This window comes from Lutra lutra, chromosome 9 (genome assembly GCF_902655055.1).
Source record: "Lutra lutra chromosome 9, mLutLut1.2, whole genome shotgun sequence".
In the NCBI taxonomy this organism is placed as follows: domain Eukaryota; kingdom Metazoa; phylum Chordata; class Mammalia; order Carnivora; family Mustelidae; genus Lutra; species Lutra lutra.
This window is the reverse complement of record NC_062286.1, coordinates 47,430,250-47,438,277: the sequence shown is the minus strand read 5'-3', so window position 1 is coordinate 47,438,277 and position 8,028 is coordinate 47,430,250. Positions and strand designations below refer to the sequence as shown.

The following is an 8,028-nucleotide window of genomic DNA, read 5'->3' as shown; positions in this document are numbered from 1 at the left end:
AAGAATAGGAAAAAACTAGTATAGTTCAGAAGGTTATTAGAGCAATCCAGATAAAGTACAAGCAGAATCTGAGAATGGCTTCAGTAGCACAGTGAAATATCAGGGAGTTTTGTTTATTGTATTTTTGCCAGATGCATAAAGCCATCAGAAGTAATACTGAGTGAGCCATCTAGTATTATATTCCTATCTTTTCCCTTACACTCTAATCTACCCCAGCTCACTCACTTCCAATACAACCAAAGTTTGGTGTTTGGTGTGCCTGTCTTGCACCTGGATTTTTAGATCACCTGAGCGAGAATAATCTAATTATATGGTAGACCTTGTAGTTCTGGATGTTAATCTAGACTCAGGGAAATCATCATCATCATCATCATCATCATCATCATCATCATCAGTGCTAGGCATATTTTTAAGCATTTCATAGCTCTTTTTTTTTTAAGATTTTATTTATTTATTTGACAGATCACAAGTAAGCAGAGAAGCAGGCAGGGGGGTGGGAAGCAGGCTCCCTGCTGAGCAGATAGTCCCATGTGGGACCCTGGGATCATGACCTGAGCCAAAGGCAGAGGCTTTAACCCACTGAGCCACCCAGGCGCCCCTAAGCACTTCATAGGTCTTAATTCACTTCTTCCTTACAAAAGTTTTATATGGTATTTTCCTCCATTGTATAGATAATAGGAATAAAATATAGAGGAGTCATGTAAATTACCCCCAAAAAAGCACAGCAATTACCTGACAGGGTCAGACAGCCTGGCTCCTAGAGTCAGACTCTGACTGGGCTACTGTTCTGAGGAGGCTGACACACTTACTGTATTAGGCATACTTTTTTCTGACAGCTCTCAGATTTGCTGAGCCAATACTCAGGTATCTTCCAAACTGCATTTTACTTAGACTTAATGATTTCCCTGCTTCCTTTCTTACCTCATTTCTCCCTACCCTATAATCTAACTTAACACTATTCTTAAATGTTGAACACTGACATTTGGAATTTTTCTTGTCTATGTGAGTTAATACATGATTCTTCAAAAAGTTGTTTTGTTTTGTTTTGTTTCTGTCTCAAATACTCAGAAGGCTAAAGACAGAAAACATGACTACAGTGTCCTCGGAGCAGCAAAGCCAAGATTAGCTGGGTTAAGTCTATCATGACTTAAGATCAACTACTAAAATATGTAATGGAAAAATCTATTGTGAATTTGGAAAGATCACCTCAGTCCAGACCACTGTTTGGTATTATAAAAGCACCATATCATTTCTCCATTAAATAGCATGACTTGGAGCAAAAACCAACATATGGGCTGTAGGCCCTACTGACTTGAAATCATGTAGATGTGATATCAGGTCACCCATAATAAATGTGTTCTGCTTCAAGACAAGACAGAAAGATAACTATATCGGGCCATAGTGATAACAGTTTGTAAGAAAAGTCAATAAATAAGTGAATAGATATTAAAAGCCTAAGACATTTTAGCAAGTTCATATTTGGGTTGATTTCAATGCTAACAGTACTCAACTTGAAATAGTTTGTCTAGCAGATAGGAAGACATAGGAAAATGGGAAGGAAAATTAATAGATGAGGTATATAAAATACTTTTTCACAACTGATAAAACCTTGCCTAAGGGACTATGTCATTAATGTATAATATATCTTCTCTTGAGCTCACCATTCACATGATTTTAGTTTTATGTCTTTTTAAAATTAATAATTATTTTATTGCCAATATCTATAAAATTATCATTAAATGTGGACACTCTATGAGTTATAAACCATTTGAAGAGGGTATGCAAATCTCCTCTATACATTTTAACATGAAGATTACAAAAATTAGCTTTCACAAAGTAGGGCAAGGAGGCTCTAAACTAAAATTAGACAATTATCAAAAAGGTTAAAAAAAATTCATTTGGAAAACCAAATGAAAATAAAAGCCTATACTATAAACAGTTTAAATTTTAAGTACAATTTTAATTTATAATACATATTTATAGTTAATTTAATTATGTTAAAGCTTTAACAAAGCAAAATGGGATGAGGTTTCTATTATTTAAACAGATGCACATGAAGAACATATTAATGTAATCTTTTAAGACAAAATTGATCATTTTGTCACTAATATTTTTGGTAATGATCCTGATGATGCTGATAATAATATTTGTGTTTGATAATCAATATCCATCTTCAGATTTAAGCATGGATACACATATTTTGTGTGAATTATTAATGCTCTATTTTATGGAGAAGTCTCTATTTTACATCTTGAATTTTCTCTTATATTCAGTTTATTTTAGCACACAGCTAATAAAATCACTTCACATGAGATCATGTAAAAGCAAAGTACTATGGAAATCAAAGTACTCTGTTAAAGCCACATTCATCTTCTCTACAAACAAAAATAATTTTCCATACACTGAATCATGAAAAAACTTGTCAAAAATTAGAGAAATAAACATTAGTAATTTTTTAAATTCATAAGGAAAGTAGATGAGTTGACTTTTCCTGAGCCAGAACTTACTCTAATAATCTCTCTTTATAATTAGTTTATGCCTATCACGTTGAGAAGAGAAACCTGCATTCTTACTGACATTGAAAAATATGGTTAATTAGCTAATTTCTTAATCATAAAATTAACATCTTACTTGAAAATAATTCATTTCAGAGGAAAGCAATTCATTCAAGGACAAAAATTACCCATGAAAAAGTTCAGAGGAACAATTGATATATAGTATTTTATTTCCATTTGCATATGCCTCCATGTATAAAAGCAATTTTTAAAAAAGATTTTATTTATTTATTTGAAAGAGAGAGAATGAGAGAGAAAGCATGAGAGAAGAGAGGAGAGAGGTCAGTGGGAGAAGTAGACTCCCTGCCGAGCAGGGACTCTAGGATCATGACCTGAGCCAAAGGCAGTTGCGAAACCAACTGAGCCACCCAAGCACCTCTATCAAAGCAATTCTTAAGGAAATCTTGGTTCAAAGGAATCTATCACAATGAAGAGTTTGTAGACAAGAACTATATTGTTGGTTTTGGGGTGGGGAGAATCTCAGCATATTTTGACCATCTTTTCTCTACTTTTATCAATGGATTATTTTTATAAGGGTTTCTCATATATTTTTTATTCATAGCAGACAATAATCATGCTAACCTACTACTTTAAAAAATGCATTGTAAAATGTGCTCACAGCATATGATCACTCCATGTGACATCTAGTTAATCCTATGCTTTGGATTAAGCATTTCTAAGTCCCTCTCCTTCATCATTCCTATAAATTCATAAAGAAGCTTTTCCAGCTTTATCTGCAAGTACCTTTCCAGTCAGCATGCTTCTGTGCAGAGTCATCATCCCAACCCAAGTGCAAATCACCACCGTCTCTTGACTAGCTTACCCCAATAATTTTTCTAAATGCCCCATTTTCATGTACTCTTCTCCACCCCCTCCTCCAATCTTTCATTCAAATTGCAGCCTAAACAATATTTACAAAGTGCAAATCTGATGTCAACTTTCTCTTCTCCATATGTTACACTTAAACAACTGCCAAGCATCATGGCTAACTCTTCTCAAGATCAATTCTCAATTATCACTCACATTGCTTTGAACCCAAGCCTTAAAAATGCATGCCAGATTGACAGAACTCATGTACAGGTTGAACCAGTGTTGCAGGAGAATTTGAGTGAGGATGAACATCCAGTTAGTCCTATCTAGGTAAGGTAGACTCATATTAACAAATTTTAAAAAGACATAGCAATTGTTCAAAATAGACTCAAATCACATGTCTTTCCTGGAGTCCACAATTTGATTATGCCACACAAAATACCTCATTTTCCAAAACTAAGCCTCCAAACACCATTACTTCCATCAACAACAACACTATCCTTTCCAGCAAATTGTTACTATCCTTCAGACAAATAATTCTCTCGCCGCCTTTGAAAAACGGAGCAACTGGAGGTCTCAACAGTTACTGCATCCATCTCAAAGTCCTAAATCACTTGACTGTTGTTCACTCCCTTATAAAATGACTATATTTACTTGATATTTTGTAATTAAAAAGTGAATTGTAATTTTAACTATGACCTACAATGCTTAAATAAAATCACAGAAAAATAAGAGGAAAAATTTAAAGGCATATTTATAATGCACAATTATAATATAAATATGAAACCATGTTTAATATGTTTATTTAAATGAATTATGGTGTATGTGTATATACACATATATACACACGCATATGTATTTATTTATTCGCTATACACATGATAGAGAAAGGAAACTCATGGAGGTAAATACTTCAGTCAATATTCCTGCAATTATTAATGGAGCCATTATTGGGCTTTATGATTTCCTTCCTCTACTACCCATTTTATATTTCCTTCCCATTCAGGGAATTCTTTCACTGGGATTCTTTATCTGGTATAGATAATTGAATCTTCAGTCTTTAGAGATCTGAATACTTGGTGATACTATTTTACTATAGACCTCCAGTAACTTTTACTACTAGATATGATACTGTTAGGAAGTATCTCAGGGGTTCATAGGGTCCCACTAACAGTCCTTTCTGCCTTCTTTTTGATAGAGTGATAATTTTTGCCCTTAAGAGTGAAAATCAAATCCCCCAGGCAGCACACAGCTCCCCTTTGTTGCCTGTTCTAGCATTGCATGAGGAAATTAAAGTGACCAGAGACAGATTCAACTTCCAATTTAGTGGAAGTGATGTGAGATTCATGGTGGAATCAGAATCCAACAACATTTTTTTGTTTCATTTACAGTAACATGGTTTTAGTTGATCCTTCTCTCTCTGGGTTTCCTAAGTCTACTACTCTCCAATCTTCAGTAAAAATAAGTATTTCAAAGAAGAATAAAAATATTCAACATTTATTAGCACTATGTGCTAGGTACTTTTCTAAGCATTAGATATTAACTCATTTTAGCCTCCAACTGATTCTGTAAGATAGGTATTAATACTACCCCAATTTTAAAAGGAGCAAACAGAAGCATAGAGGTTCCTTGCCACAAATTAATAAGACCTAGTGGCAGGGCTGAGAGTGGAATCAAGGCAGAATCAAAATACCATGCTTTCAATTTAATCATAAAAATAAAATCATAAAAATACCTCCAATCTGGACCGCTCAATGATGACCTATCTCTTTCTGAATAATATCTAAATACCTTAACATGACTTACAAAGATGTTTCTCCAGCAATATACTCAGCATCCTTCACATACTACACTGAAGACATACTGAAATATTTTTATTTTCATGAAGGTTCCAAGACTCTTGGTTGATTCTGAGTCTTTACCCAGCTATTTCCACTTTCCTATAATACATAAAGTATAAAATCAATAGACATTAATTGAATAGATCAATGAATAAATAGTATGGATAAATAGAAGAATTTATCAAATTTAATTACTATTATACATACAATACTATACATTAGATACAAAGTACCTTATATATAGATTATATATATATAACCTAATATATTCTATATTATCTATTTTATTTTTGCAGATATAGAAATATACATTATAAATGACATTTGTAAATGTGACTTGTTTAAAGCTGTAAATATATCAGAAGTTAAAAAGTAAGCCAAATTCAGGGTGACACAGTAAATGCGAAATCCTATTTCTAAATGTTACTAATGTACGTTTTGGGATTTTGTTTCATATTTTATGAGCCTTGTATATATACAGAATTTTGCTAGGTATCATGATGGATTGAAAGTACAAATCACAGTCTCTCTCTCTCTCTCTTTTTTTTTTTAGATTTTTGCCTGGGAAGCTATGATTCAATGGAAATACAAAATATAAGGTAGTATGAATTGCATCTAATAAGGGTTGCAGAAGATAAATGCAAGTAAACTTCTGAGAACTGAAAGAAAGACTAGCAATGACCAGGAAAGCCTTCAGAGAGAGATGAATTTGGCTGGAACTAGGGAGTGGTAAGAATGTATTCTGTAGGGGCACCTGGGTGGCTCAGTGGGTTAAAGCCTCTGCCTTTGGCTCAGGTCATGATCCCAGGGTCCTGGGATCAAGCCCCGCGTCTGGCTCTCTGCTCAGCGGGGAGCCTGCTTCCTCCTCTCTCTCTCTCTCTGCCTGCCTCTCTGCCTACTTGTGATCTCTGTCAAATAAATAAATAAAAATCTTAAAAAAAAAAAGAATGTATTCTGTAATGTAGAAGTAATAACGCAAACAAGTATGGGAAACATGTAGTCTATCAAGGCTTGTAAGTATTCTGCAGGAGATGGAATATTTTTAGACCAGGAAAGAACACAGGTACACATGACATAGATGGACCAGAAAATAGAAGTGCAGTCTGTGTGGAAACAGTGTCAGGCAGCAGCCACTCAAAAGCTTTCTTATTTTTCTCAGCACAAAGAACACTGTAGCATTCCCCAATAAACTGGACCAATCAAATTATTCCACCTTGTATCATATTTATATTAATTAGTAACAACCACAAAGTCAAGGGGAAGAGTCAGTTAAAATAATGCCTTTTCTTTACAAATCCATCAGTACAAGAGGGTTCATTGATACAATTTTCCCAAATCTTTATGATATCAATGCATTAAAATAAATAATTGAATATTATGTCCATAAATAAATAACTTTTATAAGATATCCTTTAACCTAGGTCAATTTTCATGTACATGAAAATTAATTGTTATTTCTAACTTAGGAAAATCCAGAGTACTTCTGCACTAGAATCCCAGCTTTGACCAACTGCATTGTTCTGGTAAACTCTAGATCTTCTCACCTGCTGTGAAATGGAACAATGATGAATTGTCTGCAGGCTTTTAGTGAGACTGATCTGTTTTTATATCCTATGCAAGTACTGACCAGCTAATTATTTTTAAGCTCTCTCTACTTCAGACTCTCCTTTTCCAAAACTGTTTAAATTACTGAAACAAGTAGAAGAAGTTGAGATATCTGCTTAAGTGAAACTATTATTTTTCTCCTTAAGTAAATAATAGATGTTTCTTAAGAATCTTTGATAAGTAAAGTTAAAGTGATATGCAATAGCATTAAAACTAAAAATATTTGTGATCATTTGGTGAATTACTAGGTAATTGGTAATAGGGAATTTTCTAGGTAAATTTTACCTTTATTGGAAAGATACATTCTCAGATTTTTATAATCATTCTTGATAATATTTGGTAGAAAGAATAATTTCAAATCCAATTTTTTGTTAGCTTTTGTATGCATCTCAAAATCACATGATTTGAATCAAAACAGTAGGTAAAAGAAATCTATGCAAAACACTTTATATTCTTTATATAGTAACTAATCATGCTCCCACTTACAGTTCCAAACACATATACCCAGACAAAAATTGACTTGAGTTTGCTGGCCTTACTTTCCTACCAAAAAGATTCCTGTGACTGGATTCCTAATGCAAAATACAAATTAAACACACTTAGTAGCTTTTAATTCAAGATAGGGAACTAGACTCATGCCTTGACTCCTTTTGATGAACACTTTAATTTTCTGTAAAGAAATACAAAAGGAAATGACTCAAAAGAACAGCAAGAAGCAGTGGAGGTGAGCAATAATGGACAGGGTGCTCCTAGGAAAGAAGAGGCAGATGAAAGGATGGTATTTAATGGCACAGAGTAGAGGAAGCTCCAGACTGCAGCTGAGATGGAAACTCCTCCATAATATAGGGAAAAAACCAAGAAGCAAATTACAAAATTTAGTGAGAGGCAGAAAACAAGTTATATAGATGATGGGAAAACTCAATATTATCATCAAAAAATTTTTCTTATTTTCATTTGTAAAGGTAAAAAAAATATCCCAGTCATTATCCCCAACTTGATCACCTTTGGAATTCGACTATATGAGAACAATGCAAGGCTAAATATAACGTTTGTATTGAGAAAAATAATAATGGTGAATTTGCATTGGCCAATATGAAACCACTCTAAAGTTATATTTAAATCAGCTTGATACTGTCTCAAAAATGTTCAGATCAATATTGGAATAATATGAAACAAGAATCAGTCTTAAGTAAGCAAAATACAGTAATATAAGCTAA

General features: G+C 33.5%; 1 protein-coding gene across 1 annotated transcript in view; it reads right to left on the bottom strand.

The window, feature by feature from the left end:
- LRRTM4 (leucine rich repeat transmembrane neuronal 4) overlaps positions 1-8,028 on the bottom strand; it is a 1,027,999-nt gene that overhangs the window by 813,036 nt on the left and 206,935 nt on the right. The window contains 1 exon segment of the mRNA XM_053447877.1: positions 5,172-5,305. The gene's annotated coding sequence lies outside the window, so the exon portion shown is untranslated.